We start from the raw sequence: 7,573 nt of genomic DNA on the forward strand, positions 1-7,573 counted from the left end.
TGTGGGGTGGGGGGGTGGCGGGGAGCATCAAAGAATGCACAGAGGTTAAGGTAGATGGTGATGCTGAGTTCCCCAGATTTGCATTTTAGTGAGATCGCTGCAAGAAAGCTAATAGACAGGAAAGGAGACCGAGTTAATGACAATTCTCTAAACAGCTGTTGTACGATTCAGCTTCACTACTTCAGTTAATTAATCAGCACCTTGCTGGCAACTCTGGGGGAGAGACTCGTTAGATACTGGTAGCAAACAGACAATGCTTTCATATCAAATATGTTCAACAACACCTAATACAGCGATAACTTCCACAGAAGAGGGTAGGGAATACTGTGGCTTATAAAGGCACTCAGAAAGAGGCCCTTGGTATTCTTGCAGATATGCACTTGCTAGAAGTGCTGCATATGTTGCTTTCTTTGTTGTCTGTAGCCAGCCCAAATAAAACATGGGCAAAAGAACCTCCAGGGGTCCCCGTTATCCTCTATCCCCGTTAGATGCCTCTTTTTAGTGTAATAAATAAATATGTATTTGTAGGTTGATCTCGATGTTCATGATACATAATAAATCAAGCATCTTTATTTCTGATTTTAGTCACAGTATCCTATCTGGAATTTTAATCATTGAAATAGTCCTCAAAGTTGACGACAACTAAGGGAGATCAAAACGTTCAAAAATAGGCCACTCACCAAGCTACCACAGCATTTAGTATGAGAGCGATTGTCTTGAGCCTCTCTCTAACTTTTTATATTCTAAAGGGAAGCAACCTCTTGTTCTCCCTAGGAAGTCAATAAAGCCATACATATTTTATGAGTGATAATGCACAAAATCTTAAACAGACAAAATTATATCTATATCTGGCCATAGTGCTCTGCGTTTTCTAACTCCTCCAGAATTGTCGTCAGTAAAATCCTTACTGAGTTTAGTGTAACAGTTGTTTTCCTCTGAGTTTCCTATTATCACATGGCCTTCTCATCGATTAATTAAGAAGATACCATTTTGCGGAGTCGTTACTTTCATTTTTCTTTGTTACTTTATGTCTTGACCCTGCCCTTATACAGAGATAACATGGAAACATGATGTCTAAATGAAAAAAAAAAGGTTTATCAAATGATACATATTACTTTAGTTAAACTTAAATTTCCCACTATTAATCTGAGAAAGATAACATTGATCACAATAAATAATATACATAATTATTACATAAATCTTAAAGATACACAGGGATGCATTCGTATGTGATTTTTATCTATTTTATCATTTTCCAGTTTTAGGAATAAAATTGTGACGTAGACATTGTCTTATGTGTGTAAATAGCACCACACTTGGGAAATTCCCTTTGAATTCTCTTTGCTGATATTCTCCCAAGTAAAATACAGCCTTCGGTTTACTGCCTGCCTGCCAGGGGTCAGATGGAGAACTTCATACCAAGGACTTGAGGTTGTGTTAACCAATTCATTTGGACGATTTATCCACTTGGCACGTATGTACTGATGTAGACAATTATAGCTTCAGTTCTTTAATGAATCCTATATTATGGCAGAAGAATATCATTGAGTCTATAAGACTCCAGGGAACTATAAAGAGAAATGTCCCTTTTAAATTAGCTTTATGGTGCTGAAGCTTTATGTATTTACTTGCAAGTTCAATATTAACTCAAAGTATGATTCTCGAACTGTCTCTATTGTGGATGACAACAGTGTTCGTGGAAAGGTCTTTCTTTGCAGTTATTAATGGTGATCTGTTTTAAAAAGAACAAATACTTCCACCTGCTATGTTGCTTTTGCTACAGAGAGAGCAGGATGCTTTCTTAATGCTAGGTAATCTGACATACAAAATTTAGATAACAAAAGGGCTTTTGCTTAATCCAGCTTTTAAAAGTGTAATTTACTTTTAGACTTGGCCTATAGCTAGAACTTTTGACTTTTTTCTTTTTCCAAATCATAGGATCCGATTTGTGAACCATTTAGAATAGAAGCAAGATGAAATTTACTAGGGGAAGAGGTGGTTTCAGAGTGGTGGCATACCTGTCAGTCAGCTAAGGTGGAGCTTGGGCTACATTGTCTCATGGCCTCTTTAAAAACTCATTTGTGCACCCAAAGCTTAACCAAAGATGGCAATTATGGCACATGTACTACCATGATCCTTCTGACACCTATAGCAGACATCACCAATTGATCACAGCATCTTTCCTACTGAGCCACAGATATGAGAACCTTTGTGAACACCAAGCTTCATGAAGCGAACTGCTACTCAGTGATCAAAGCTGACACATGAGATGGAATGTATTTACTGTCCTTGGCCTAGACCAGGGAGTGGCATGCTATAATTCATGGGCCAAATACGGTTGGCCATCTGTTTTGGAAAATAAAGTTTTATTGAAATACAGCCATGTTCATTCATTTATGGCTGATTTTACAACACAATGCAAGAGTTGAATAGTTGTGATAGAGATTGTATGGCTCTCAAAGCCTAAATGTACTTACTCTTTGGCTCTTTATAGACAAATTTTTTTGACCCAAGCACAGATTTTATAGGTTTTCTGTATCTAGGCTTTCCTTGCCTTGCAGAAACAGAATAGGTTAAGAAGCTCTCTTGGGAAACACAGGGTGTCCTAGAGGGAAGACAGAACGAAGCAGAGGGTGAAGCCTACTACCCAGCTAAGCTTTGTAAACTGATCTTTTAGGTCTGGATCACATCTGAGTGCCACTGAGAATGACAAGCAGTGTACTTGCTTCATGAGGAATCCTACTTTGCAGTTCTGACCAGGGAATTCTTTTTGATCAAGATAGGAAGTCCAATGAAGAGAAGGATTTTTCTCATCTATGGAAGCTGTACTATAATGGAAAGATTTTAAGTTTTCCCATCATCATACCTGAGTTGGAATCCTGAGCACTACTCACTTCTCGTGTGACTTTGGGCTTTGCATAATAAATGGAGATAAGGGCTTTGTATAATAAATGGAGATAACACTATCTCTTCAGGATCTTAAGTGATGTGACACATGAAAAGTACTGGTAAGAGGTAAGAGTTGAATCCTGGTTAGTCTCCATCACCTCCATTTCATCAGAAGTAGAAAATGCCATCACAGCTGTAAACGTAGTTGTAAACTGCTATGTCTAGGCAAAAATACTTTCTCCTTAGCATCTCTAAGAGTTTCTAGACTTGCATTCTTTCTTGCCTTTGAGGATCTTCTGGATTTGGCCCAAAGTCAGGCTCTCTTTGGAAGGCTGGCTAGAACTGACCTCACCTTTTGAAGCATTCTGTATTGCTAAAAGGCATTGTTCGTTGTTTCATTCAGCTAATCAATGAATATATAAAACTTAATATGACTCATTTCCTCCCCACAGTCTACCAGAGGAATAAGCAAGTAAATGACAATTAGGATGAGGAAGGAAAGGGTGGGCCTGTGGTGGTGCTCCAGGAGAGTCTGGCTCCTCCCCTGGGAAGTCACTTTCCACAGAAGGGTCTCTAGTCAAACCTTGAGAGATGCATAGAATGCAGAGGAGGGGTGGGGTCAGCATTCTAGGCCTATACACAGTCAGGAGGTGGAAAAAATAGGAATCAGAGTGAGAAGAGGTACAAACGATTGAGTGCTACTGGATAGTGGAGGAGACAGTGATGGAGAAAATCACAAAAATCTTTATGTGTGAAGCTAGAAGAATTTCAATTCTATTTGCCATGCCACCAAGGACCACTGAGGGATATTGAATGGGACGGGGCCATGATCAAATGATGAACAAGTCCTTAAAAGAGTGCTTTGGAGGTCAAAGAGGGATGGCGAACTGAAATATGACCCTTGCAAGCACACACCTACGGCAAAGTGGAAAAGTCCAAGTCTTTGTGTTTCTCTTTTTTAGGAAGTCAATCTACACTACTTTTCCATGTTGTTTTCTACTGTGCAGCCCCAGATGTGGGTGGGGGTAGGGCCAACAAGAACCCACCAGTCTCTACTACTCTACAGAGTTTACTCAGACTTGAAAAGTGTTGATTTACTCTGGAACTTGTCACAAAAAGAGATTGATTATAAAACAATGATTTCGACTCCTACTAAATTATATTAAACTGCTAACTTAGGGCTAGATCAATTTTCAAACATAGTGCTGTAAATGTGAGTTTCTTTTTGGTTAGTCACCTCAGACATTTTAAGTCTGAGATGGTCTCATTTCTGTATGTTACATCTGTGTATGTTGTAGTGACCAAATCCATTCCTTGGTAGAGTCCAGTCACTGTCATTTCTGATAGGACTTCTCTGTGGCTGCCCTTCTTATAAAGCCTGACAAACGTCCTTCCTTACCCTTTAGGCTTCTTTCTTTCTTGCATTTTATTTATTTTTTAATGCATCCTTCCACCTCTGGCATCCTTCTGTCTGGATGGCTACTGGATTCCTGTTTTTGAGGCATCGGGATGTGTTGGAAGCAATGTGGACTTTGAAATCGGACAGACTTGAGGTGGGAACCAGGAAGCATCACTAAATATCTTTGTGACCTTGGAAAAGTTTTATTAAGTTCTCTCATTTTCCTTTCCTCCATGTATATAAATGAAATTACTAGTACCTACCTCGCATATTGTTGTCAGGCATAGATTGGATGTGAGGAATGTGTCCAGGTTGTGCCTGCTGTAGTCTTCAGCCCTAGAAAATGATGGCTATTAGCAGGTGTAGTCTTTTTCTCTCTCCTCTTCTCTGCCCAAGCTGGGTGAATGTTTATTTCCATCAAGTAAGCCTATTTTATTAGTCGAAAGACTGACTTCTCTACAGATTACTTCTCTCCTCTACCCCCTGGAAGACATGCACTCCAGAAAGCAAAAAAGCCTTTTTTGCAGTCTTTTCCAACTGATATACTTTAAAGTTTCTCTGCTGAATCTTCCAGGCAGGATCAAAAGAACATTGGGCTCCTGGAGCTTCGGAACATTTTAAATCTACTCAGGAGCCTTTCACTGGTGAATGCCTACACACAGGGATGCCATAGACAGGGGTGGGATAGGTTTAGGCTGAGACAAAGGGAAGGGGCCAGAGTGGCAGCGTGAAGAGTGTTCGCGCAGATAGGACGTGGCCAGGGTCCTAATCTCCAGCTCACTAGTAGCTCATGGCCTGGGCATATGAGCAGACTTGGGTATTTTACCTCCAATGCACATTACCTGGAAACTTCTACTCTCAAGAGAAATTGCCAAACACTAATATTAATCTTTTAAAGTCTGAAGTGTCTTAGGAAGGAAAAGTACCCAGTGGGTTATTTTAAGCCCTTAGGATGCCACTGAGAAAATTACTCTTAAGGGTACTGAATGGCATCCTAGTCATTCAAGAAGTCATTATACCTTAGCCTTGCTGTTTAGAAAAAAAAAATTATTTCCTTTCTTCTATCCACTGAATGCTTGCTGACTTTTTTCAGTACCCACATGGATAGGTAACAAGCAGACATGAGGGCTTTTTAACCTTAGTAGTCAAGCGCTTAGACTTGAGAGCTTGGTCCAAACTCTGTCTCAAGCCCTGATGAGCTCTGTGTCCTTGGGCAAGTTATTTACCCCTTTCAAACCTCAGTTTCAGCATTTGTAAAATGGGACTGATGATATTAATACCTGGCTCATAGAGGTAAACTATGAACAGAATACATAAGCAGCTAAAACAGGAGAGCGTGGTCAATTTCAAATATACTCCTGTAAATGTGCGTTTGTTTTTTGACCATCACTTCTTGGTGGAAGAACTTGGCAAACATTTTCTGCCTGGGGATCCGGAGAAGTCAGTGTTTTATTCCTGCTCTGTTGGCCCAGGGAACTGTCTTCTCTGTCCCCATTTGTTATAGTCTCTGTATGTTGCAGGGGTTAAATCTACTCCTTTGCAATGAGTTTGTGTCTGATGTGATTCAGTTTTAAAGGAATAAATAACTGTGTAAGGCTCTTGGTGAGTTAGCTGGCAGGGAGAATGTACTAAATTGTTAAACACCATTGTTATTCTTACTAGTTTCTATAGAGTATAGCTTTTCATTAATTGTTCTTTATTGCTATGTACACAGTTTGCCTTTAGCTTTGTTTTGTTTGTTTGTTTGTTTTGTTTTGTTTTGTTTTAGTGACCCTTGTTTTTTAAGGGAAGGCAGAATAGAGCCAATTCCCTTTAGATTCTAGGATTAGGGGATGAAGATAATTTGTCACCTAAAGGGGACACAATTAAACTTAAGCAATGATTTAGGTACCAAGAGAATCTGATTAAAAGCACCCAAGGCTCTTTGAATTTCTTAGCAAGAAAGTGCTGTGTGAATTAAATATTGTTTAATTGAAATAGAGGCTGTGTTTTCATTGGCTCTTTAAATCTTGAAAGATGTGTATAGAAGGAGCCTGCAGACTTTATTTTGATATGTGCCCATAGAGGGCAAGAACAGTGGAGGGAAGGAAAAGAGTTTAAAATGGAAGCAGAAAAGCTGCGAAGGGAATTGAAGAGATTTTGATACAAGTGGGTATAAAATTAATGGGGTATATCAAGCCTTTCAATCACTCTTTTAAAGTGGGAACATGCAGCTTGTCAAAAAGTATGATTAAGCGTCACAAAGCCAGGCACCCTCCATTTACCACTGGTTCAGAAGATGGGCCCTGGTATCGAACTGACTTGAGTTCAAACCCCAACTCTGCCTTTTCTGGGTATAAATTTAGTAGGCAAGTTATATAATCTCTTGGGCTCCCAGTTTCTTGATTTTTTTTTAATGGAAACATATAATACCTATTTTATAGGGTTGACATGTGGATTAGATGAAATAATGTATGCAGGGCTTAGAACAATGCCTGACTCACAGTACAAATGGAACATTATAGTAATAATATTACCTGATGATAATCATAATATTAATAGTAATACAATCAGGTGCATTCCTGCCCTATGTAGTAGCACAATGACATAAATAGAGTTCCTATGAAAGTTCTGGTTTTCATGTGACAGACACAAAGAAATATGATTGAAACTTCCCTTCCTAAGGACTTGTAAGGAGGGAAAAGAAATCACCAAGTGATAGTCGATGTAAGAATCATTTATTTTATTGGTCAATGCATGTTATAAAAAGGATACCATGGTAAATGCCTTCCAAAATGCAGTGGCCGGAAAACGTTTTATTCTGTGATACTGAGATCTTGCCTCGTATGGGATAGAGGGAACTTGCTAGATTCAAGGAAACTCACCACCAATGATTTTGTGCTCCAATGTGGTAGCATTCCTCAGCTAAGATTTCTTGCTATGTTTTTCTTTCTTTCCTTTTTTCCATTTCTTTTTCTTTACTTCTTAGCTTTTGACCTTTCTTACATGTTAATTTTTTCATGCAGCTGCTGAAATGCCTGGGGCGTAGAAGAGAGAATGTGATGATGGGTTCAGAAGCCCCCGTTCACATTTCTACTCTGCCTTTTGTCAGTGGAAAGTTTTGAGCAACTGATTTAAGCTGTCCGAGTCTCAGTTTTTTCACTGGTCAAATGGAGCTCTTAAAAATAACTTTGCAGGGTTGTTGGGACACAAGGACAGATGATGTGGGTTCAGGTCACAGAGCGGGATTCGGCCCACGGTGGGCTCGTGCATGCCACTGCCTCCGACACCCTGATTTCCCTTTAA

The sequence above is a fragment of the Pteropus medius genome, unplaced genomic scaffold (genome assembly GCF_902729225.1).
Source record: "Pteropus medius unplaced genomic scaffold, Ma_sr-lr_union100, whole genome shotgun sequence".
NCBI classification, from domain to species: Eukaryota; Metazoa; Chordata; class Mammalia; order Chiroptera; family Pteropodidae; genus Pteropus; species Pteropus medius.